We start from the raw sequence: 25,096 nt of genomic DNA, 5'->3' as shown, positions 1-25,096 counted from the left end.
ATCTTTGCTCCTTCCTTTGGCCTGAATCTAGAAGTTTGAGGGTTTACTCCTAAATCTTTGACAGAACTATGGAACAGAAACAGAAGTCACGGCACTTACCTGTCCTCGTATGATTATAAGAGAGTGATTGATTCTGCAGTTCGGTGAAACCAGGACCAAAACAGTGGCCAGCGATGCAGGTGCTAGTCTTTCTATCCACATGCTGATCAGAGTCGGGAAAGTTGACCAACAGCGGGTAGGTTGGAAACGAGGCAGGCAGTCCCCACAAGCTTGCTCTCAAGTCCAGTATCCTGAGTCGCTAGAGGTTATTAAACCCCCCAGCAAAACTGAGCTCGTTCCTCTCCTCCCTCTTACACTGGGAACAGTACCCACTTAGGGAAAATTAAGCAAAATTGAGAGCCTTTGCATTTCTAGAAATAGGACCTTAACAAGCATTCAGAAGAATGTGCTTCAGTGGCAAGAATGCTAGAATATTTCACAGTGCAACTCATATGATGCTTTTTATCAAAGCTCAAGCAGTGAGGTTACCATGAGTCATATTTTGCCCTCAAAGATAGGATCAAGTCTATAGAGTAAAGATATAAGAGAGTAGGTTTTCACTTACAAAACCTACAAGCAACTGTTCTTCCAATTACACTTTCCACTCACCCCAGCATTCACTGCTAATGCTGTTTTTACCATCCTTGATCAGCATTTATGAGGCCATAAGAAAAAGATGTAGTGAGAAACAGGTTAACAGTGAGTTTTCCAGAAAGAAGATTAAACAAGAAAAAGCCAGAGAATTTCCCGGTGTCCGTTTAAACACGTGGAAGAGAAGTCAGGCAACTCCCTGAACTGGTTGGAAATCCTCCACCGCCTGCCATCATGATTCCCTGCAGACGCAGGACTGAGGCCACTAACCGCCACGCCTCCTGCTGCCCACTCCACATCGGAAACACCGCCAGGTTTCCTTCCCCCTCCCGTTTTCTTATCTGTAATTTTAGACTCATCTATCTGGAGAGATTTCTCTAAGATACTTAGTGCAACATTATTTAGCCACGTGATGTGGATTAATGGTTGTATAAAATGACCTTTAGGGCTTCCCAGGTGGCTCAGTGGTAAAGAACCTGCCTGCCAATGCAGGAGATACACGACATGGAGGTTTGATCCCTGGGTCAGGAAGATCCCCTGGAGGAGGAAATGGCAACCCACTCCAGTATTCTTGCCTGGGAAATCCCGTGGACAGAGGAGCCGGGTGGGCTACAGTCTCTGGGGGGTCACAAAGAGTTGGCCATGATTGAGCATAGCACAGCAGCAAAATGACCCTTAATATCCTCACTAATTCTCAGATTGTATAACATAATGACTTAAATTGAAGAAAGTGGGGAAAACCACTAGATCATTCAGGTATGATTTAAATCAAATCCCTTATGGTTATACAGTGGAAGTGAGAAATAGATTTAAGGGACTAGATCTGATAGACTGCCTGACGAGCTATGGACGGAGGTTTGTGACACTGTACAGGAGACAAGACAAAGACCATCCCCAAGAAAAAGAAATGAGAAGAAGACCATCCCCAAGAAGAAATGCGAAAAAGCAAAATGGCTGTCTGAGGAGGCCTTACAAATAGCTGTGAAAAGAAGAGAAGCGAAAAGCAAAGGAGAAAAGGAAAGATATAAGCATCTGAATGCAGAGTTCCAAAGAATAGCAAGGAGAGATAAGAAAGCCTTCCTCAGCGATCAATGCAAAGAAATAGAGGAAAACAATAGAATGGGAAAGTCTAGAGATCTCTTCAAGAAAATTAGAGATTCCAAGGGAACATTTCATGCAAAGATGGGCTCAATAAAGGACAGAAATGGTAGGGACCTAACAAAAGCAGAAGATATTAAGAAGAGGTGGTAAAGATACATAGAAGAACTATACAAAAAGGATCTTCACGACCCAGATAATCACGATGGTGTGATCACTCACCTAGAGCCAGACATCCTGGAATGTGAAGTCAAGTGGGCCTTAGGAAGTATCACTACAAACAAAGCTAGTGGAGGTGATGGAATTGCAGTTCCAATTCAAATCCTGAAAGATGATGCTGTGAAAGTGCTGCACTCAATATGTCAGCAAATTTAGAAAACTCAGCAGTGGCCACAGGACTGGAAAAGGTCAGTTTTCATTCCAGTCCCAAAGAAAGGCAATGCCAAAGAATGCTCAAACTACTGCACAATTGCACTCATCTCACACGCTAGTAAAGTCATGCTCAAAATTCTCCAAGCCAGACTTCAACAGTATGTGAACCATGAACTTCCAGATGTTCAAGCTGGATTTAGAAAAGACAGAGGAACCAGAGATCAAATTGCCAACATCCGCTGGATCATCAAAAAAGCAAGAGAGTTCCAGAAAAACATCTATTTCTGCTTTATTGACTATGCCAAAGCCTTTGACTGTGTGGATCACAACAAACTGTGGAAAATTCTGAAAGAGATGGGAATACCAAACCACCTGACCTGCCTCTTGAAAACCTGTATGCAGTTCAGGAAGCAACAGTTTGAACTGGACATGGAACAACAGACTGGTTCCAAATAGGAAAAGGAGTACGTCAAGGCTGTCACCCTGCTTATTTAACATATTCAGAGTACATCATGAGAAACGCTGGGCTGGAAGAAGCACAAACTGGAATCAAGATTGCTGGGAGAAATATCAATAACCTCAGATATGCAGATGATACCACCCTTATGGCAGAAAGTGAAGAAGAACCAATAAACCTCTTGACAAAAGTGAGAAAGGAGAGTGAAAAAAAGTTGGCTTAAAGCTCAACATTCATAAAACTAAGATCATGGCATCCAGTCCCATCACTTCATGGCATCCAGACCCATCGTTTCATGGCAAATTGATGGGGAAACAGCGGAAACAGTGGCTGACTTTATTTTTTGGGGTTCCAAAATCACTGCAGATGGTGATTGCAGCCAGGAAATTAAAAGACGCTTACTCCTTGAAAGGAAAGTTATGACCAACCCAGACAGCATATTAAAAAGCAGAGACATTACTTTGCCAATAAAGGTCTGTCTAGTCGAGGCTATGGTTTATCCAGTAGTCATGTATGGATGTGAGAGTTGGACTATAAAGAAAGCTGAGTGCCGAAGAATTGATTCTTTTGAATTGTGGTGTTGTAGAACACTCTTGGCCCACTCCAGTGTTCTTGCCTGGAGAATCCCAGAGACGGTGGAGCCTGGTGGGCTACCATCTATGGGGTCGCACAGAGTCGGACACGACTAAAGTGACTTAGCAGCAGCAGAACACTCTTGAGAGTCCCTTGGACTGCAAGGAGATCCAACCAGTTCATCCTAAAGGAGATCAGTCCTGAATGTTCATTGAAAGGACTGATGCTGAAGCTGAAACTCCAATACCTGGCCACCTGATGTGAAGAGCTGACTCATTTGAAAAGACTCTGATGCTGGGAAAGATTGAGGGCAGGAGGAGAAGGGGATGACAGAGGATGAGATGGCTGGATGGCATCACTGACTCAATGGATGTGAGTTTGGGTGGACTCCGGGAGTTGGTGATGGACAGGGAGGCCTGGTACACTGCAGTCCATGGGGTCACAAAGAGTCAGACACTACTGAGCGACTGAACTGAACTAATAACATAATGATGATAAAAACAAAACAAAACTATGAATTGGGGTTAGAGCTTGATATCCTTTCAGTAGATTTATTGGGCACTTACTGTATACCAGGAGACTACATGACAGCACTTGTGTTTGATCTAAACACTAAACTCTTGACACCTTGTGTTGTTTGCATCAGTTTCTTATAGGGCAATAAACACAATGTACAGAATCTTCCAAATGTAGCTTGAATGTTTGTTTTATTTAGAGATTCCCATCTCCTTAAGGAAAGCACCAGACCCCTTGTGCCACAAGGATTCCTTTCCAAGCTTAGAAACACATTTACCAATATAGATACTTTATTACAAAATAACAAGATTCAGTAGGAAAGAAAAATCATTGTGGAAGGGAAAAGGAACCTGATTTCAGGAATATCATTATTTGTGCCATGAACACTAATTTATTGTTTTTACACATATTCACCCAAAGGGTGTGGTTATGGTTTCAGGAATTCACAGAGCACAACACCCAAGCACCTGTGATAGGAAAATGGTATTCAGCAAAGTGCTCTTCTTTCTGCTACATCAGTTTGTAAAGTGGTCCTAAAAAACACACATGTTTGTTATGACAGCATGGCTTTGTGTTTCTGTTGTAAAACTAATAGGACATGAAAGCAGGGGTAAATCAGGAGCCTAGAGAATTGAGGACTTTGGGTTGATAAACAGTAAATGAACAGTGCTCGCATACCTAGTCACTTCAGTAGCGTCAGACTCTTTTGCAACTCCGTGGAGCCCACCAGGCTCCTCTGACCATGGGGATTCTCTAGGCAAGAATACTGGAGTGGGTTGCCATGCCCTCCTCCAGGGGATCTTCCCGACCCAGGGATAAAACCCATGTCTCCTGCATTGCAGGCGTATTCTTTACCGCTGAGCCATCGGGGACGCCCAAATGAACAGTAGGGATGCTCAAAGAGTAGTGGAAGAAAAAGTATCCTTATGTAGGAGGTAAAGGCAAGTAGAATATGTTGAGGGATCAGGTGGGACTAAAAAAGAAAATCCAGGCCACCGTATGTACACTGTGTGTGAAAAAGGAACCTGAGAACATAGACCTGGGTAGAGAAACAGAGCAGAAAATGAAAGGTGGCCAGAATCAGTGTTTCTCGGTAGGAAAAAAGCAAAACGAAACAAAACATGTGTCTTTGAGACTGAGAGAACACTGGAACGATCACGCAGGCCACAAAATGTGTGAGAAGCCCGACTCTGTGCTGAACGTTTCTGCCCCCGCCCGAGGGGTTTTGTGGTGCTTCAGCCACTCATGGGTTGCCAGGTGGCTCTGTGGTAAAGAATCTGCCTGCCAGTGCAGGGGACTTGGGTTCGATGCCTGGGTCGGGAAGATCCTTGGAGAAGGAAAAGGCAACCCACTCCAGTATTCTTGCTTGGGAAATCTCATGGAGAGAGGAGCCCGGTGGGCTACAGTCCTTGGGGTGGCAAAGAGTTGGACACGACTAAAGAACTACAACAGCCACGCGTATGACTTTTTAAAAGTACTTTGCTCATCTGCACAGTGGAGCTAATAATCCTCAGCCCACTGGCTCACACTGTGGGGCTGGAAGATCTAGGGAGATGTCGGCATGAAGACCAGTCAGCTCGAAATGGAGATGCCTGGGCCGGAGCCGGATTGCAGTTGCTGTGGCAGAAGAGAAGCCAGTTCCCAGCCCTGGAAGCCAGGCCGCATTTTCCACCTGATGGCAGAGCTGACATTTTGTTCTTTTTGATTTTTTTTTTTTTTTTCACTCACTGGGGTTCTTAACTGGTTCTTATGCAGTGTGATGGCATGATTGCCAAGAGAAAGTTGAGGGTGGCTTACGTATGAAAGTTGTGTTTACCTTCTCTGCATCACCAGCCATCACCCTTTGCTTCAGCTTGAAACACTGCAGCTCCTGGACCCTGGTCCATGTTTCAGCTGGTGTTTGTGAAATTCTTTTTTTTTTTAATTTTGTATTTTATATTGGAGTATAGCCAATTAACAATGTTGTGATAGTTTCAGGTGAACCGCGGACTGTTCAGGGACTGGGACATACATATACATGTAATCCATTCTCCCCCAAACTGCCCTCCCAGCCACGTAACATTGAGCAGAGTTCCCTGTGCTGTACAGGGTCCTTACTGGTTATCCATTTTAAATATAGCAGTGTGTACATGTCCGTCCCAATGGATTTTGTGAAATTCTTTCATTGCTGTCCCATTCTTTGAGTTTGGAGGCAGGCTCTTTTCTGTAACTTCTTGGCTAAATAGCTTCTTGAGAAGGCAACCGATCCTTTAAATCAGAGTTGAGTGTGTATCATGAATTGCCGTAATTTATAATTCAGATTCTAAACTGGCCACTTGCAAATTGGGATCTGTTTAGAAGTCAACATATTTAACACAAGCAAAATAAACTCCACACCTATCTGTGCGGGTTTTTTCCTCCCATAAGTAATGGGGTTTTCACTGCAGATTGTCTGACAACTTAGGAGAAACAGGGACCTTTGTGGCCTGTCCTTTTATTGTGTCCTCAAGCCCTGTCCCACCCAGGCCTCACACACACACACACAAAAAGCCTGCTTTGGGACTTCCCTGGGGGTCCAGTGGTTAAGACACCAAGCTTCCACTGTAGCAGACATGGGCCAATCCCTGGTTGGGGAACTAAGATCCTCCATGTCAAGTGTGGCCAAAAAATGGAAAAAACAGAAACTAAAAAAAAAGCATGTCTGCGTGACTGCTCAGCATTTGGAAGAACATTCTGCATCAGTTTGGCTGCATTTATTGGCTGAGCCTCCAGTTCGTTTCAGGTAGAGAGCAATGCTCATGAGGTAATAAACATAACATTTCTTCCAGGAAAAAAAGGCAGAGAAGAAAGCCAACTAGTAGTGCTGGTGTGGAAAAGACTTTCAAATGTGAAATGACTTATCCCTCTAATGATATAGTTATTTAAAAGCCAGGCTAGAAGCTGACTTGTTTATAGGGTTCTATATTCTGGAGTCCCACCCAGACCTACCGAATTAGAATCTTCAGGGGTGGAGCCAAGAATCATGAAATGTTTTAAACTTTGCAAGTGATTTTGATGCATAGCTAGGTTTGGGAAGCTCAGCATAGTGGCTGAGCCCTGAGTCTTGGGTGTCCCCAGTCCTTAGTTCTCAGACTTAGGACTCAGTCTTGGGGGTTTGAGCCTGGATGACTCCCTGAACCAGTCAACTTCAATTTCCCTAATCTCCAGCATGGATCTAATCTAATCATGTGTTCCTGGGAAGAGTACTGTATAGAATGAACGAGGTGGCATGTTCCAAGCCCCTGGTTTGCAGAAGAGCTTTGATCATCAAGTAGAAATCATCTTCCCCTTCTTGGTGCATCTTGGCACCTTGTCCTCAGTGGGCACTGAAATCTCGAGTCACATCAGCAGTTGGCATTTCGCGGAAAATGATGTGCTCAAGACACTGAACACTCAGCTGTTGATGAGGAAGGGCTGGGCTGGAGCACTTGCTCACTGAGGTGTGTTGATACCTCACTTTCCACCAGTACATTTCCTCCTCTGACGTGAGCTGTGCCCCCCAAGGCGCCCTCAGCCCTGCCGGGAGCTCATCACAGCTGTCCGCCCCACTCTCCCTCCGCGCCTATGAGTCAGCTGGGTCGGCTCCACTCCAGGAGTTAAAATGGCTTGTTCGTAATCAGCTGGGCCAAAGCTAATGGTCCTTTTTGTTCTTAAATTCTCTTCTCCAGGCTTTGAGATTTTAGGCGATGTCGTTTCCATTGGTCTTCTAGGCGTGACTTTGAGCAGCAGTTCTCTGACTTTTTGATCCCTGGAGCTCTAAAATCTCCTAAAAATCGTTGAGGACCCCCGTGATCTGTTTTGGGGGGCTGTGTCTATTGATAGCACCATATTAGGAATGAACACTGAGGTTTTGCAGACACAGGCACACATTCCGTCAGCCATCAGAGTGATGATGTCACACCCCCTGTAGCTTCCTGAAGGTGGAAAATTCCACCTTCACTGGAGAGAAAATGAGAGTGGAAGAAGGAAATAGATCTTAGTACTTTGACGACAGTTTTGGCCTTGTGGGCCCTGGAAAAAGTGTTGGGGGCACTCGGGGGTGCCTTGGTCACTCTGAACTGCTTACGGTGAGCGGTCTGTCCCAGAGAAGCACAGAAATCAAAGCAGAGGCCATTGAACCCCTCACCCATTCAGCTGGGAGGATCTCTCCCAGAAGGCCTCAGAGCTCGGTTGCCAAACTGAGTTCATGATCAAGAGCTTAAAAGACTGAACTTGCCCTGCATCTCAGGTTAGTGGCTTAGGGCCCGGGCTCGGGTGAAAGATAGCTGGGTTCCAGCCCAGCTATGCTTCTGGTGACCTTGGGAAGTTTCTTAGCTTCTCTGGCCTCAGTGTCCCCACATGTGAAATATGGATCGTAGAAATACTCACCTGGTGGGCTTGCTAGGAAAATTAAATAAGATAATGTTTAGAAAGGAACAAGCATCTTGCAGAAGTATCCGGTAAATATTAGCCATAACCACATTCTGATGGAACCCGCTGACTTGTTAATCCTTTTATATTCCTCTGTTAGCTTCAAAACCACATCTTGGAGGTGTGTGTGCGTGCTCAGTCGCTTCGGTCATGTCCACTCTTTGCGACCCCATGGACTGTAGCCCACTCCGCTCCTCAGTCTGTGGAATTCTCCAGGCAAGAATACTGGAGTGGGTTGCCATGCCCTCTTAGAGGTATATGTTTGCATTAATAACAGGTAGCTGCCATCGCTCCTAGAAATGACTGCAGCTTTCCACCGCCCTGGTCACCATTGCTTCTCTTTCTGCCAACCCCCAGGCTGGCTGAGCAAGTGAGCAGAGCACAGGGTTTCCGGGCTGCACAGCGAGTTCCTGCTGTCTCTGCCTTCCCACCAGACTGAAGGCAGAGCTAAAATCAGATTCAACGAGTTTACACATCAGACCCCACAATCATGCTGTACATCATGCTGGCTTGATCGGTGTTTTCAAGGTGGTATGGAACTCCTAATGCGCCAACGTATAGTATTATTACACTCGAATAAACAGAAGCGTGATTTATGATGATTAAACTTTGTTTGCAGCATATGTTTGTCTTTTTCTTTTCTTCCCCCCTAAGTGGAATGTGTGTTTCTGTAGCACCTTCCATGTTGAAAATTGCATTCCCAAACCTCTTTTTAATTGTCTATTAATCAATTCATGGGAGAATTCAGGATGGTGGGTGACCCAGTTTTCCTTATTTGACAAATGTAAATGTGATGCCTCATTCCTTGCAGGGGGTGGTGGGGAAGTCCCTGGTGGCTCTCACATGTAAGTCAACAGACTTCTCTTGCAAAAAATGTTAATATTGTTTTTAAACCCTATGGGTGAATTTGAAGACTTTACTAACACACAGACAACAAAAGACCAGGGTTTTAAAGTGCTGTCCTGTAAATAACAACCACATATCCAACCACATGACATATCCAACCACATGAGATAATCTACAAGCCATCTCAGACCCTGTCCAGCATATACAGGGGTATCAGTAAGGAATGAAGAAATTAACCCATCCCCATTTTTGCTGAGTGTCTCTCTCGGAGCCACCTCTTGTGGCTGTTGGTCACCCAAAGGTCTTTGAAGCTGTAACGCCCTGTAGTCCCAGCTGGCAGCATCATGCCCAGAACTGACGTGGGATCGTCAGCTCCGAGCCGCGGGATTGGAGCGTCTTCTGCCCCTCGCTAGGATTTAGCATATGTCCTCTAAAAGATGCTGGCTTTGGATGCGCAGACCTGGGTCCTCACCCTGTCCCTTGCACCTGCAGCTGTAGGCGGGAGGACAGGGCCTCTGTCTCTCTGGGTTGTCCCTCTTCCCATGGGTACGAAGGTGTCTCAGCAGCTGTCCCCTCTAATGCTGGTCTAGAGAGTGGTGGCTGGTTCCCTCCACCCTTAGGCATGCAAAACCAGCCACACCCTATGGCCTTGAGGGGAGGAGGAAGTAGCAAGAAATGAGAATCAAAAAGCATCAATCAAAAGATCAGGAAAAGCTGATCTCACTGATTTTGAGTGAACCTGGAACTTGAATTCTCAAGTTTCCAAGACAGGGAGGCTCAGTTCAGCAAAATATTTTCTATTCCTGGGTGAGGTGGTGGGTTTTGAAGACCTTGCATCCAGTCTTGGGTCTGTGAATGACTGGTGTGGACAGATTTCTGTTTCCTTAGTATATCAATTATCTATCACTGCGTAACAGGCCACCCCAGAGCTTACTAGTTGCAAGCAAGAATGATTTTCTGTTTCCCATCCCTGTGACTATATTTAGATGGTGGCTGGGCTCAGTTGGGCAGCTGGGAGGTCTGGACCTTTCCTCCTCCATAAGGTTAGAGCAGGCTGGATTGCCTCACAGGGTGGCGGGGGTAGCATGCTATGCCCTGGTGTGCAAGTGCTAACCACACCTCTGCTGACTTTGGTGATGCTCCACTGGCTGAAGCACATCACGTGTTCAAGCTCAAAGTTGGTATGGGAGGGGCTCACCCAAGAATGTGTGTATTAGTAGGGGTGAGGCATTGAGGCTATTAGTATACAGTCTCTCCTTTACTCTTGGCCTCAGTCTTCTGATCAGTGGGATGGGAATGCGTTGCATAGAGGACCAGCCTGGGAGTCAAGAGGCATGCTTTTACGTCCAGTCTATTTCTAAGTATGTGTGATTACAGGCTCCATTTTCCTCAAGAGTAGAGGGAAGGTCTTGGACCAAATGATCCAGGGGCTCACCAGTGCACACACACACGCTCCCTTTTCCATCTTCCATACAATGTGGACATCAGATGTGCTTGGAGCTATCTTGAAAGTGATAGAGAGCTATACAAATGGAATTTGTTAATACAGATACTATTTGTAGAGAATTTGGTAAATGTATTTTCAAAAATAGCATGATGAGATTATAAACCTATCTATGAAAATATAGCAGAATTAAAAGCAACACCTTATTCAGAGTCCCTTAAAATACTCTTCTGGTGTTTTAAGTTCACTCTATGGAAGTTTGGCACAGAAGTCAAGACATGTTTGTATAAAGTTAAATTTAATAGCGGGGAACTAAAAGGTCAAATCCACCATTGGGCTGAGTGTTTGTTCAAAATGGAGGTGTTTAGCTAATTCAGGTTTTGGTTTATTCTAGCCATTTAACGGAGAAGGCAATGGCAAACCACTCCAGTACTCTTGCCTAGAAAATCCCATGGACAGAGGAGCCTGGTGGGCTACAGTCCATGGGGTCGCTACTAGTCGGACAGGACTGAGTGACTTCACTTTCACTTTTCACTTTCACACATTGGAGAAGGAAATGGCAACCCACTCCAGTGTTCTTGCCTGGAGAATCCCAGGGATGGCGGAACCTGGTGGGCTGCCGTCTATGGGGTCGCACAGAGTTGGACACGACTGAAGTGACTTAGCAGCAGCAGCAGCCATTTAACAGGCTGCTCTGACACAGCATCATAATTCAGCCTTTTTTTCTTGTCTTCCTCGTGTTTTGTTTATTTGCTTGCTTCGTGGTGTTGTGTTTGGTTCTTTGTGTTTGTGCATGTGTGTATGTTAGGGCAGCTCCAGCATCACTCAGTGTTCCAAGCTTGTAGAGGTCCCTAAGGGGACCAGGGCATCCATGGACCCTCACTTCTCATATGGTGGGCAAAGACTGAGCGATTTCCTTACTCATTAACACCTGGCACTTGGGTGTTATCCTGGAAAGGGGGAAAGGCTGCTAGAATTTGGGACCAGCAGATAACTGGGATCTGGGAGGCAGTAGGGTAGAGTAGGTTTGCTGAAGCAGAGGAACACGTGACAAAAGGCCAACGTGGTGGAAAAGAAGGAGACGGTGGCACTGTGGCTTGTTCACTTCAGTTCAGCTGCTAAGTCGTGTCTGACTCTTTGAGACCCCATGGACTGCAGCATGCCAGGCTTTCCTGTCCATCAGCAATTTCTGGAGCTTGCTCAAACTCATGTCCATCGAGTCAGGGATACCATCTAACCATCTCATCCTCTGTCGTCCCCTTCTCCTCCTGCCTTCAATCTTTCCCAGCATCAAGGTCTTTTCTAATGAGTCAGCTCTTCACATCAGGTGGCCAAAGTATTGGAGCTTCAGCATCAGTCCTTCCAATGAATATTCAGGATTGATTCTCTTTAGGATTGACTGGTTTGATCTCCTTGCAATCCAAGGGACTCTCAAGAGTTTTCTCCAACACCACAGCTCAAAAGCATAAATTCTTCAGTGCTCAACTTTCTTTATAGTCCAACTCTCACATCCACACATGACTACTGGAAAAACCATCGCTTTGACTATATGGAGGTTTGTCAGCAAAGTAATGTCTCTGCTTTTTAATATGCTGTCTAGGTTGGTCATAGCTTTTCTTCCAAGGAGCAAGTGTCGTTTAATTTCATGGCTACAGTCACCATCTGAAGTGATTTTGGAGCCCCCAAAAATAAAGTCTCTCACTGTTTCCATTGTTTCCCCATCTATTTGCCATGAAGTAATGGGACTAGATGCCATGATCTTCAGTTTTTGAATGTTGAGTTTTAAGCCAGGTTTTCCAACTGTGGCTTGTCCTATTTGAAAGAACTTGCCTACCTGGTATTTTAGTTCTTGGACTTCTGCATCTAACATAGAGAATCCCACCACAGTGCAGAATGCTGGCCTAAGAAAATGGAATGAAAAGAATGCCTGCCCAAGAAAAAAAGAAAAGAATGCCTACCAAATCTGAACAATTACATGCAATACATCTATTCATTTTAAAACGTGATTAGATAATGAAAATTGTACATGATCATCATCAACAAAAACAATTACAGTACCAGAATGCATTTATTGCTTAAATTGCGAAGGTTTATATTTAGATATTGCTTTTGGTGGCATCAACATTTACACTGCTGGCAAATTCACCTTTGCTGTCACGGGTTGCAAGGCAGTTATTTCTAATGGTTTTTAATAACATGCACAGTTTATGCAATAAAACATCTCCTTCATCCACTGTGCTCCTCCCCTTTCTCCTTGGTTGCACCGTCCTATGCTTTTATACGTACTGTTCCCACTGCCTAGAATATCTTTATCCCTTCTCCATCTTTTTTCATTCTTCAAGATTTATTTTTAAATAAATCTTTTTAAAATAACTCTTTTCGGGTTTTAACCCGACTCTTCAGCGATGCCACCCCTAACTCCCTGTGGTGTTGCCTTCTCCTCTGCAACCACATTGCCTCCTGCTCATCTGCTAACATTTGCACATTTACACCCGTGACCTTGGTGATATACCTCGAGAATGCGTGTCTCTCTCCCTGTAACTCTTGACCGTAAGGAGACCTTGCCTTAGTTCCTTTTGTAAACTCCTATTACGCTACACCTGGGTTTCCCTGGTGTCTCAGTGGTAAAGAGTCTGCCAGCAATGCCGGGTCAGGAGACATGGGTTTGATCACTGGATCAGGAAGATCCTCTGGAGAAGGAAATGGCAACCCACTCCAGTTTTCTTGCCTGGGAAATCCCATGGACAGAGGAGCCTAGTGGGCTACTGTCCATGGGGTCTCAAATAGTCGGACGCAACAGCACACACACACACACACACACACACACACAATCACCTTCCTAATCACTCTCAGAATCCCCACCTCCTAACACTGTTGCCTTTGAGATTAGGTTTCTAATATATGATTTTGGGGACAGGGCACATTCAGATCAAAGCACGCCTCAATCTACAGGCTCAAACTACCAGACTGGTGAAGGGACTAATGGAAGGTCACAGGTTCCCTTCAAGTTGCTATTTAAACTTTTGACTTTGTTAAACAAGCCTCTATAGGAAAATTGGAGACCTGGCTTTTCATTTTAGACTTTATGTTAACCAAAGAGCTATTGGGGCACTTCCTCTCTTTTTAAAAAATATCCTTAGTCACAAACCAGTGACTTGTGAGTGGAATTTGATGTGTAGTCTTCTTTTTTTCTTGTTTTCTTTAATCTTGAGTTTTAATGCTTTCCAGAAGGCATCTGCTTTGCGGCTGGTTGTAGTCTCCATGCTTCCCCGTTGTTCCAGACCAGCACTGTCCCTTAGAAATATGATATGAATCACAAACTGAACCACATACATCATTTAAAGTTTTCTAGCATCCACATTTGGAGAAGGAAATGGCAACCCACTCCAGTGTTCTTGCCTGGAGAATCCCAGGGACGGGGGAGCCTGGTGAGCTTCCGTCTGTGGGGTCACACAGTTGGACACGACTGAAGTGACTTAGCAGCAGCAGCAGCATCCACATTAAAAACGTTAAAAAGAAGCCAGAGAAATTAATCATTTCTTTAACCCAGTATATCCAAAATACTTTCATTGAATTAATATAAAGCTTATTAACGAGCTATTTACTTATTTTCTTCTTCTGTGCTTTTGGAAAGCATTGTATTGTCTACTTACAGCACGTGTCCTTTTGAACTAGCCACATACAAGGTGTTCAGTTGCCACCTGTGTCCAGTGGTTGTAGAACTGGACAGTCCAGTTTCTAGATCCTCCTCACAGAACTCATATTTACTGCTCTTAGTGCCTTCTAGAGGCATTTGAGCCTGAAACCCCTGGATGAGAGGTTCATACGAGGTTCTTTCTGCTGTGACATCCTGTCATTCTATGGTCAGGGTGAATTTCTGAGTTAAATTAGTCCAGAACTCCCAAAGTTGTTTCACCAAGTTAGAATTTAGCAGCAGCTAGTGTTGAAATGGGATCCAGAAAGCGACTGTCATATTTGCAGGGTTGGAGTTTTAGGCCCCAGAGCTGAGTGGGCTTGTAACTAGTTCCTCCTTTGTTCTGACCCAGGCATGATGGTCTGTTACGCAGCAGGCAGCCCCCTTCCCCGAACTGAGCAGCATGGAGACCAAGCTTCTGGCAGCTCACTCCTCATAGCAGTGCCTGCAGAGGCCCCTGCCTTCACAGCAACAAGCTTCCTTCTTGTGTGTCTTCTCTGGATCTGTCATTTCAGACTCTCTCAACCCTTTGCTATAGTCAACTGGGCAGGGAAGGGTTAAGTGGGAGCTTCTGCAGTCCACTGAGGCCTTCTCCCTGCCCCTCCTGCTGGTGGCTCCCAACTAAGATGGCAAAGAGTATGTTTTTAAACCAGCGCACAGAACTGTTATTTCCTGTAAGTTCTGTGCACCTGCTCCAGAAATTGGCTGCAAAGAGACCCTCATTTAAGCTGCCCAAGCAGGAGAAGGCTGTGAATCAGAAGACATCTTGCCAAAGGAAGCCGGAGATCCTTCCCTGGAAGTTTATCTCTTAGCAGTGACACCCTGTTTTCAAGCTCATCCGTTCAAGTGAAAAACAGTATGCTTTTCCTCCCTCCATACCAAGAATACTTCGTGATGAACGATGATTTTTTTTTTCTTCTTCTTCTTCTAACCAGCAGGGAGACTTTGTAAAGATGATCACTACTGAAAAAGTCAAAGGTTTTTGCTCAAGCCTGGTACTTGTAAAATATCTTTAGAAGGAACAGTTCTAAATAACTAAACTACTTCCCCACAAAGACAGTGCAACCTGTAAGAACACTTGTGATCTGGATTCAAACATTGTTCTACACGATTAGGGGCTTCCTTGGTAGCTCAGCGGGTAAAGAATCTGCTGCAATGCAGGAGACCTAGGTTCAATTCCTAGGTCGGGAAGAACCCCTGGAGAAGGGAATGGCAACCCACTCCAGTATTCTTGCCTGGAGAATCCCATGGACAGAGGAGCCTGGTGAACTACAGTCCATGGGGTTGCAAAGAGTCAGACACGACTGAGCGACTGACACTTTCACTTTTACATTCATGATTAGATGACAACAAGGCCATGCTTTTCAGGCTTACATCTACATAGGAATCACCGGAGGATCTTGTTAAAATGAATGCAGATGTGGATTCAGAAGGTTTGGGATGGGGCCTGAGATTGAGCATTTTTAAACCAGCTCTCACATGAGACCCAGATTTCAAGGATATAAGGAGTTTGTCTGGACCTTGGATGAACCAACGGTCACAGTTCAAGAGAAAAGAACTCGATTTGTGGCTGTCAGCTTTGCTGGGAGAGAGACCAGAATAGAGCTGACTTTCGAAGCTATGACTTTAATGTTTGTATGCTGAATTGCTAAGATTTAGTCAGATAGCAGGAAGTGGGGGAGTTTAGAGAAGGAAGCAAGGGATCTATACTGAACAGCTTCCTGATCCCTGATTCTTTATTAGGAGCCCACTGTTTTGTTTGCTGGTGATGACGACCAGGAAAATACTTAGTTGAACCAAGTTCTATCCCAGTTGGGCAAGATGGAGATCTTGTAGAGTTAACGAATTTTTTTCTAAATCCTAAAATTGTTATAGGTAAGAACATATAGATTAAAAGAACATGCGAGAAGATTGTGTGTGTGTGTGTGTTTGTATGTACCCTGTGACAAATGTTTTTGCTAGTATGCAAATGAGAAAATCTTGTGTTTGGAATGAATTCTAATTTGTGCTTTGGGACCACAAGTTCAGCTTGGGGCAGGACAGGGGATTGGTAAAGAGAAATGGGGTGGGAAGGCAGGATGGAGCTATCATTCCTGGGCAGTTCATAGTGTATTACTTTAATTTTGGTTAAAGGCTGATCTGAGAGCTGGGTTATCAAGGTATAGGAGACTGCAGTTGCAATTTGCTGGTTAGTCTCTGTTCTTTTAATGCTTTCCTGAAGTGCCATTTTGTCTCAGTAAAATGCTCCCTAAAAATACTCAAATATTTTTAGCTGGAGAGTACAAATCAGATTGAGCTGCACATTTCCCTGGTGAGCAAAAGGGATGAGTTTGTGTTCATTAACTCGAGGCCATCTGGTGCAGACACGCAGCAGTCTGTGAATCAAACATGCATCAAACTCCAGGGATCAGAACCCGCGCCAGACCCAGTGTTTTGGAGAGTCAACAACTAGGGGGAGAAGAGGGATTCGACTTTCTTTTTCGTTCACTTTAAAAATCAGCTCCGCCTTGCAGAATATCAGAGCCACATCACCTCCTCTTCATTGCGCATCTGAGCTGTCTTTGGGGGGGCGGGGTGCTTCCGCAGTTGAAGTCGTTATGGTCCCGACATCCTTTTGCGTGGGTGGAGGAGAGCAGGAGCCTTAGCCTCCCTCCCTCCACGGTGGGCGAGAACCAGGGCCTGCGCATGCGCACACTGGCATACTGCCTCTCGCCGTGAGACAAAGAATGTGGAAGAAAACTACTCAAGGTAGTTTGTGAACAGCCCATTCCGCGGGGAGAAAGCCTGTGCTTCTTGTACCCTTGCTGATAGCTTTCTGTTTAGGCGTGTTCACCAGAATATCAATAAAGGAAATAGATCGCTTCGCTGATTTGTTACTGATGCCGCCAGACCCCTGAATGGAGTGCTTGGAGAACCCTTTCCTCCCACCTGTGTTTCCCAATATTGGAAGGGTCGGTGTATCAAAACGAATGGAAGGGCCCCAATATTGGAAGAGGGTCAGTGTATTTAAACGAATGATCAGTGGGTCGGTGTATTAAAGCGAATGGTCAGTGTCTCCTGCAGAGCCGCATGGAGGACTTTACCTTGATCAGAGACAATCTTCTGGGTAACGTCTGTTCTTTAATGCTTTCCTAAGTACCACCTTTCCAGCTCTGCAACTCTCTTTAAGAGTCGAGGGACTGCCCTCTACTGAAGATCTGAACTAGTGACTATTCCTTTCTAGGTCTCTGCATCTGCCAGAACCCTTCTGCGTTCTAAGATGCCAAGGAGGTGGCAGTTCCATTTGGAAAATTTTTTGAGTGCCACGCAGGACAATAATAAGAGAGAAATAAGCAGCTATCTTCCCATGTCTTGTGACATGTCTTAGCAAACTGCATTTCAAAAATCATAAAGAGAAATGATGAGACAAAGGACTTTAAAGACAGATGCAAACAACTTTATTATTAATGGAAAGCAGGAAACCTGTCTAAGAAAATTTCCCTAAAGTGCTATAAGAAATGTTAAAACTAATTCTCTTTCTTTTTTAAAATGGGTTAACTTTCAGAAGTGGGTATTATTCAGTGTGGTGCGTTGCAATACTTCTTATTACAGTCTTACCAGCCCCAAGTGTTACCATTGTTTCTAATGTTTGCTGACATGGGAAGCATAAAACAACATTTTATTTTGTTTTGCATATCTTTGGTTAGCACTAGAGTTTAAATTTATTGTTTTTTTTTTTTAAAGAACCCTGAATAAAGACTTTTTTGTACTTGGGAAAGCTCATCTAAGTTGCCGAGAATAGCTAGCTCAAGGTACTGGACTTGGTCTCGAAGTTGGTGGAATCCACGCTGTTTGCCAGATTCAAGTGTATAGCACAAATTTGAGGATGCACAGGTGAGAATGAGTGAGAGCCTCAGACAAGTTTCTAAGTTTTATAGAGGAAGAAAGTTTTGTTTTAATTGTTTATTGCACACGGATGTATGTTTATTTTGGAAAACACAAAGAGAATAAAAATTACCTTTAATAATGATATTTTTAAGCATTTTGGTATATATGTTCTGTTCCTTTCTCTGTGGGATTGAGTACCGTAAATGATTGAATCTTAGTATACATTCTATTTTGTTATGTGTATTTTCACTGATCAGTATTTCATGAGTATCTTTTCATATCATTTCATGTTACTTTCCTATGTTATTTTTTGACTACATAGTTTGCACTGAATGGATATACCACAATTAATTTAAGCAATGCAGTATGTTGGACATTTCACAATTGCAAACACTGCTGTGGTGTGCATGCTTGCAGTGAAATCCTTGATGCCTCCATGATTACTTAACTGGGACAAGTCCCTAGAAGAAGGATTGCTGCATATATGGGCATGCACACTTTCATAGCTTTTGATATGTGTATGCCCACATCACCGTGTCATTTCTATACTTTGGTATTGTTATTCATGACATTTTAAAATTATTTTTTAATTGAAGGATAATTGATTTACAATGTTGTGTTGGTTTCTGCTATGCAACCACTCGAATCAGTCATAACTCCATATATATTCCATCCCTCTCGAGCCTTCCTCCCATCCCTCCCCCCAGGCTCTAGGTCATCACAGGGCACCAGGCTGGGCTCCTTGTGCTATGTAGCAACTTCCCACTAGCTGTCTATCCATGGCATTTGTTGAAGGTGGTAAGGAAGACTTTATTCAAGGGGGCCATGGTGGAGATATGGGGACCACTGCAATGGGGGTCTTGCAGTGGGGCAGATATTGGACTCAATTCCAAATACATCATGAGCAAATGGGAATTTATAGTCAGGGAACAGGGTGGGAGTCAGTGCATAGAAGATTACTGAGCGGAAACATCACGGGTGAATGAGGGGGTTCTGCCTAAACCAAACTATCAAGATTCTTGCTGAAGGCAGGACCGATGCTCAGGCATCACCTGTGGGATGGGGGTAATGAGGAAGCTGATCAGATGTCAAGGGTGATCACATAGTGGGGTTGGGAGGGTCTGTTCAACTGATGTAGCAGGATTCTTACTGTTAATAAAATTGGATGATGAACACAGATACCCGAGTCAGATCCGGTTGGAAAGGTGTTCAGGGGAGTCTGAGTAGAGTCTGGTCAATGAGAGAGTCTGTGTCTGCATTTAGCATGCTCTTTGGTAATAAACTTCTTGTTTATTGCTCTTCCTGTAAATCTTTATTAGTGGTAGGGCAGGGCTGAGTGTACCTGTAGCACCAAGACCCTTCCAGCCCGCAGCACCACCTCTGCCCACTCAGCATCATTCCTGGCACGGAGGTAATGTCAACTTGCATGGAAGCGCCAAGTATTAGTGCACATTTAAAAAGAGGCAGTGGCCAAGGATGGGTAGAGATGGAGGGGTGAGAAAGTCATTGGCAGAGGCTCCTGGGTCTAGTTCAAGCCTTATCAGATAAATGTGGGGTCTGCCAAACCTGCCATCCGCTCAGTTTCCTAACAAAAGTGAATGAGGTAATTTTTAAAAGATGATCTGGCCGATGGCATTTTCCGATCTGCAGGTTTATGAGTCTTTGACCGTGAGTCATGTGTGAGGACTGGAAAACAGCTGACATGAGTGGGGTGAGGAAGACACTGCAGTGAAGCTGCGGAGGTTTACCTACTGGATGAAGTCCTTCAGAGCATAAGTGACAGCAGAAGGGCCTGAGCCGCAGCAGGACAGTCATACCCTGGGCTCTCAGGGTGGCTTGGAAAGAGGCACCATCTGAAAGGCGACTAACTGGAGGCCAGCTTCAGACTCCTGACGGGCTCCCTCAGGACGCAGATGATTGGTGTTCCTGGGGGAGGACTTCCAGAAATGTGTAACAGTCAGAGGTCCAGCCAGGCAGATGGCTGCATCAGGGAGACCCGACAGTCACAGAAACCCAGTTTCTTTCTTTTCAGTATTTATTTATGTATTTATTTGACTGTGCCGGGTCTTCATTGCGGCTTGTGGATACTAGTTCCCTGACCAGGGATTGAACCTGGGCCCCGTGCATTGGGAGCCTAGAGTCTTAGCCACTGGACCACCTGGGAAGTCCCAGGAAACCAATTTCTTAGAGATTTGGAGATGATAAAGTCTGTCCTTTTCCCACTGAAACTGGGTTCGTGGTAATAAGAAATCTTGTAAGCCAGGCTAGAACTGGGTTTTGAAAAAAGGCTTGTTCACAACGGTCAGAGTGGGCCAGCAGCCCAGTCTGCTGAGCTGTTCATCAGAAGCTCCTTACCTTATCTGAGGAGCTAAAAGATTAAGTGGTCCCAGCCGTGCAGGTTGAGTGGCTACAGCCATGAAATCTGGACATCCCCTACTGTTAACTCTTTATTGGCAACCTGATTGCTTGGTTTTGTTTTTGTTTTTCCATAAAGAGTTTGAAGCATTCTGAACATTCTTTAAAATTGATCGCTGTTGGAATTTTTAAAGATTTGTTTTCACCTTCATGTTGTGAAATAACAGATACAGAAAGCAATACTAAACGAATCCATAGCTTAGTGAATTTTTATAAGGCAAAGATGTTTGTTCCCATGACACCTTGCCAGCTACCCTGGAAACTCTTCCATTGTCCATTACAATCATAGTCCTCTCCACCCTTCTCAACTTTTATGGTAGTCACTCTCTTGCATTTATCTGTAGATTTGTCACCTTAGTGTGCCTTCCCCACTATTTTTTTTTACTGTATTATCAGTTCAGTTCAGTCACTCAGTCGTGTTCGACTCTTTGCGATCCCATGAATCACAGCATGCCAGGCCTCCCTGTCCATCACCAACTCCTGGAGTTGATTCAAACTCATGTCCATCGAGTCGGTGATGCCATCCAGCCATTTCATTCTCTGTCGTCCCCTTCTCCTCCTGCCCCCAATCCTTCCCAGCATCAGAGTCTTTTCCAGTGAGTCAACTCTCTCTCTATATATATATAATTGAAATATAGTTGATATACAATATAATATAATTTTAAGGTGTATAGTATAGTGATCCACAATTTTAAAGGTTCTATTCCATTTATAGTTATTATAAAATGTATAAAGTATATAAACATATTATAAAATATATAAATATAATATTTCATATAAAATTACGTGTATATTCCCTCTGTTGTGCAGGCTAATATATCCTTGTAACTTATTTTATACATAATGGTTTGTACCTTCACTCCCCTACTCCTCTGTCAGCCCTCCCCATTCCCCACCTACTGGTCACCACGAGTTCTTCTCTGTATCTGTGAGTGTCTTTCTTTTTCGTTACATTCACTAGTTTGTTGTACCTTTTAGATTCCACATATAAGTGATGTCACGCTGTATTTGTCTTTATCTGTCGGACTCATTTCATGTCATAATTCCCTCCAGGTCCATTCATGTTGTTGCCAATGACAAAATTTCATTCTCTCTTATGACTGAATTCCTTGGTGTGTATGTATGTGTTTAAGCCTGGCGTGCTGCAGTCCATGGGGTCACAAAGAGTCAGGCACAGCTGAGCGACTGAACAACAAAAATACATATATATGCACATATATAATATACCCACGTATATACCGCATCTTCTTCATCCATTCATCTGTTGATGGACAGTTGGTTACTTCCACATCTTGGCTATTGTAAATAATGCTGCTGTGAACACTGGGTGCATGTATCTTTTAAAATTAGTGTTTTTGTTTTTTTCAGATATACACCCAGCTGAGTCACATGGTAGTCTTATTTTTAGTGTTTTGAGAAACCTCCACACTGTTTTCCGCACTTCACTCTGCTGTTTTTTAGGTATGCCTGTTTAAAAAAAAATCGTATTTGAAATTTCTCTTAAAAGCTGCAGCATCCCCTCCGTCCCTTTGTTTCCTCACACTTTTTCTGTGGAAGGACTCAGGCAGTTTAAATCTCCATAGTTACACAAGCTGCTATATTTGTGGTGCAGTTCAGTGTGTCCTTCTGTCTTTTGTGTTTCCTGCACCCTGGCAGCTGCTTCCAGAGACTAGACCAGACTCAGTTTCAACGTCTTTAGCACAGGGATGACGCTCTTCATCAGGAGGCGTGTAACATGTGGTTTCTACTTTTTTCGTGTTAGATGCACCACTTCCCTGAAGGCTGAAAAATGAGGTAATTCTCACTCTATAATTTTGTTTTCATTTACTGGCTGTGATAATTTTTTTAATGCTTCCAAATGGAGAAGCTTCCATGTTTCTATCGCTTGGTCACCCAACGGTACAGTTCCTACAGGAAAGGCAGGATAAATATCCAGTTCATTTATATATCCAGTTTTCAGGATAACACATTGGCTTCCTATCATGCTTAAAATGGGACTTCCCAGGTACCTCAGTGGGTAAAGAATCCACTTGAAACACAGGAGATTCAGGTTTGATCCGTGGGTTGGCAAGATCTCCTAGAGAAGGAAATGACAACTCACTTCAGTATCTTGCTCGGAGAATCCTATGGACAAGGGAGCCTGGTGGGCTACAGTCCATAGTGTTGCAAAGGGTTGGATGTGACTGAAGCAACTGAGCATGCACACACGCACACACATCCTTGAAATGGAACCAATTAGTTCTTTTAAAATACTGTTATGAACTTATGGATTTACACATTTTTGATGGATTTCAATACATTGCCATTTGGAGCTTCTTCACTTGGTTCCTGGGTCCCCTTTGACGTGACCTCAGGAAGTTTGTGATCTTTCTAAGTTTCTGATCTTTCTAACTATCTGATATACGAATATGCTTCAGACTCATGTTGTGTATCTCCTGTCCCAGGTTTGGAATCAACCATTTCTGCAAGAAGCCTGGTTTCTGTTAATAGGAAATGGTATTTCAAGACCACAATCTGGATATTCTGTGTGCTCATTCCTAACTGGGCTGGTCCTCGTTTCTAGCTTTTCAGCAGACATAAGATACACATGTGTAATATGCTGCTGCTGCTAAGTCACTTCAGTCGTGTCTGACTCTGTGCGACCCCATAGACAGCAGCCCACCAGGCTCCCCCGTCCCTGGGATTCTCCAGGCAAGAACACTGGAGTGGGTTGCCATTTCCTTCTCCAATGCAGGAGAGTGAAAAGTGAAAGTGAAGTCGCTCAGCCATGTCCAACTCTTAGCGACCCCGTGGACTGCAGCCTACCAGGCTCCTCCGTTCATGGGATTTTCCAGGCAAGAGTACTGAAATGGGGTGTCATTGCCTTCTCTGGTGTAATATGAGTGAGATCAAATATTCTATAAGTTCAGACCATTTCAGATTCAGATTCAAAACTATAGATGTTTTACTTAACTTTTATATTGTATTTGTATCTCCTTTATTTCAAACCAAGAGTTCTGGTTCTTAAAAACACAGAACTAGAATTAGAACATCTCATAATTATCACAAAAGTCTCAGAATAATAATAATAACAATACTACCACCATCAACTATGGTTACTGAAAATAGCTAAATTTGTAAAGCTCCAGATTCTCTTCCATCCCCCCAGTTTTTCTAGTTATATTTGTATTATTAATCATAGAGTCAATATGTACTATAATCTATTCCTTTTAACCCTCATTTAGCTTTAGTTCTATAGGTAGATGTATGCTCAACGTTCACTGTCCTTATGCTGATGCCAATTTAGCCATTTTGTTTTTCTGAAGCTAATTCTTTGGTAGATTCCTCAGTCAGCGTTCATTTCACGGAAACAGTCTTCTCTGAATTCATGATTGTTGATAACAGTTTGTGCTCTTCCTACCCAAAGTCAGTTTTGCTGGGTATGAAATCCTTAACCAACTTTTTTCTTTAAATATCATATATATAGGTATTAAAAATAAAATAGTCTAGTTTCTTTTAGCACAGATATTGTTATAAAAAATCATGTGATAGTGTAATTTTCTTTCCCTTACAAGTAATTGTAAAGATATTTTTCTTTATCTTTGAAAGTGAAAGTGAAGTTGCTCAGTGTCCGACTTTGCAACCCCATGGACGGTAGCCTACCAGGCTCCTCTGTCCATGGGATTTTCCAGGCAAAAATACTGGAGTGGGCTGCCATTTCCTTCTCCATGGGATCTTCCCAACCCAGGGATGAAACCCAGGTCTCCTGCATTGCAGACAGACACTTTGCCATCTGAGCCACTAGGGAAGCCCAAGTCCTATAATTTTATCACATCATGTCTTAATGTTGATAGTTCTGGGTTGAGAGTTTCAAGTATGAGATGAGCTCTTTCAATGTGTATTTTCAAATCTTTTTTTAAAAAATTCAGGAAAATTGTCTTGAATCATACATTTTAATATTTTTTTATTCCCTTGCCTTGGGATTCTAATCTAGAGGTGCTTTGGGTACCTCATCCTCCTATTGCCAAACACACTTGTGCTCACTGGGACAGCAGGAACACAGGGTCTGTGTCTGGTGCTAGAGGAGTTCATCATCTAGTGGGAGGACAGTGTCTCTTTACTGCCTGTTACATGGAGATAATGAGTTGCAAATGTTGAGTTGGCTTTTGGAGTTCACAGCCTGCCACTTTGAACCACGACCAGGTTGGGAAGCAGTTGGGCAAGCTTGTGACTCCCAGTTCCTTTGTCTATTAAACCAATTTATGACTTATCTGCTTCTTTGCTTAGGTCCCTAATTAAAGCTATTTTCAACCCAATAAACATCCTCATCCCTCATTCAGCCAATAGAGTTGGACAGCTCCCCTGTGGCCTCTGCCTTCATCCTCTTAGGCTCTTCAGGGTTAAGCTCCTATACCTTTAGTGGGGCCATTCTCTGAAATGCAAGGAGAAGAGTATTGTTTCTTGGAGACATAATTACAGAGACAATGCAGCCTTCTCTGAGATAGCAGGCCTTTTGAAATGCAGTGTGCTGGGGGAAATCCAGCCCAGGTTAGTGACTGCCTTAGCTGCCATGACTCTTATTAATAATGCTGTGATTCTGCTTGGCTGAAAGGCTCTGGGGTTGGTATCTAAAGTTCGCTAACCTCTTGTCTGAGGGACTGGTACTTGGGACTGGTGGTTTTATGTCTTTTCTTACAGCTTTTCAAGCTGTAGCTACAATTTGGTGGTTGTGGCTATAGGCACACCTGTGAAATAGCTACAATAGGCTTATGTGCCC

At 43.8% G+C, this 25,096-nt stretch overlaps 1 protein-coding gene across 5 annotated transcripts in view; it reads left to right on the top strand.

Annotated features, from left to right (window-relative positions):
- The window catches only part of MSRA (methionine sulfoxide reductase A), a 376,536-nt gene that overhangs the window by 292,783 nt on the left and 58,657 nt on the right, over positions 1-25,096 (top strand). The window lies entirely within an intron of this gene.

This window comes from Moschus berezovskii, chromosome 7 (genome assembly GCF_049115385.1).
Source record: "Moschus berezovskii isolate FMDL1 chromosome 7, NW_MosBer_1.0, whole genome shotgun sequence".
NCBI classification, from domain to species: domain Eukaryota; kingdom Metazoa; phylum Chordata; class Mammalia; order Artiodactyla; family Moschidae; genus Moschus; species Moschus berezovskii.
This window is presented reverse-complemented; position numbering and strand designations above follow the sequence as displayed.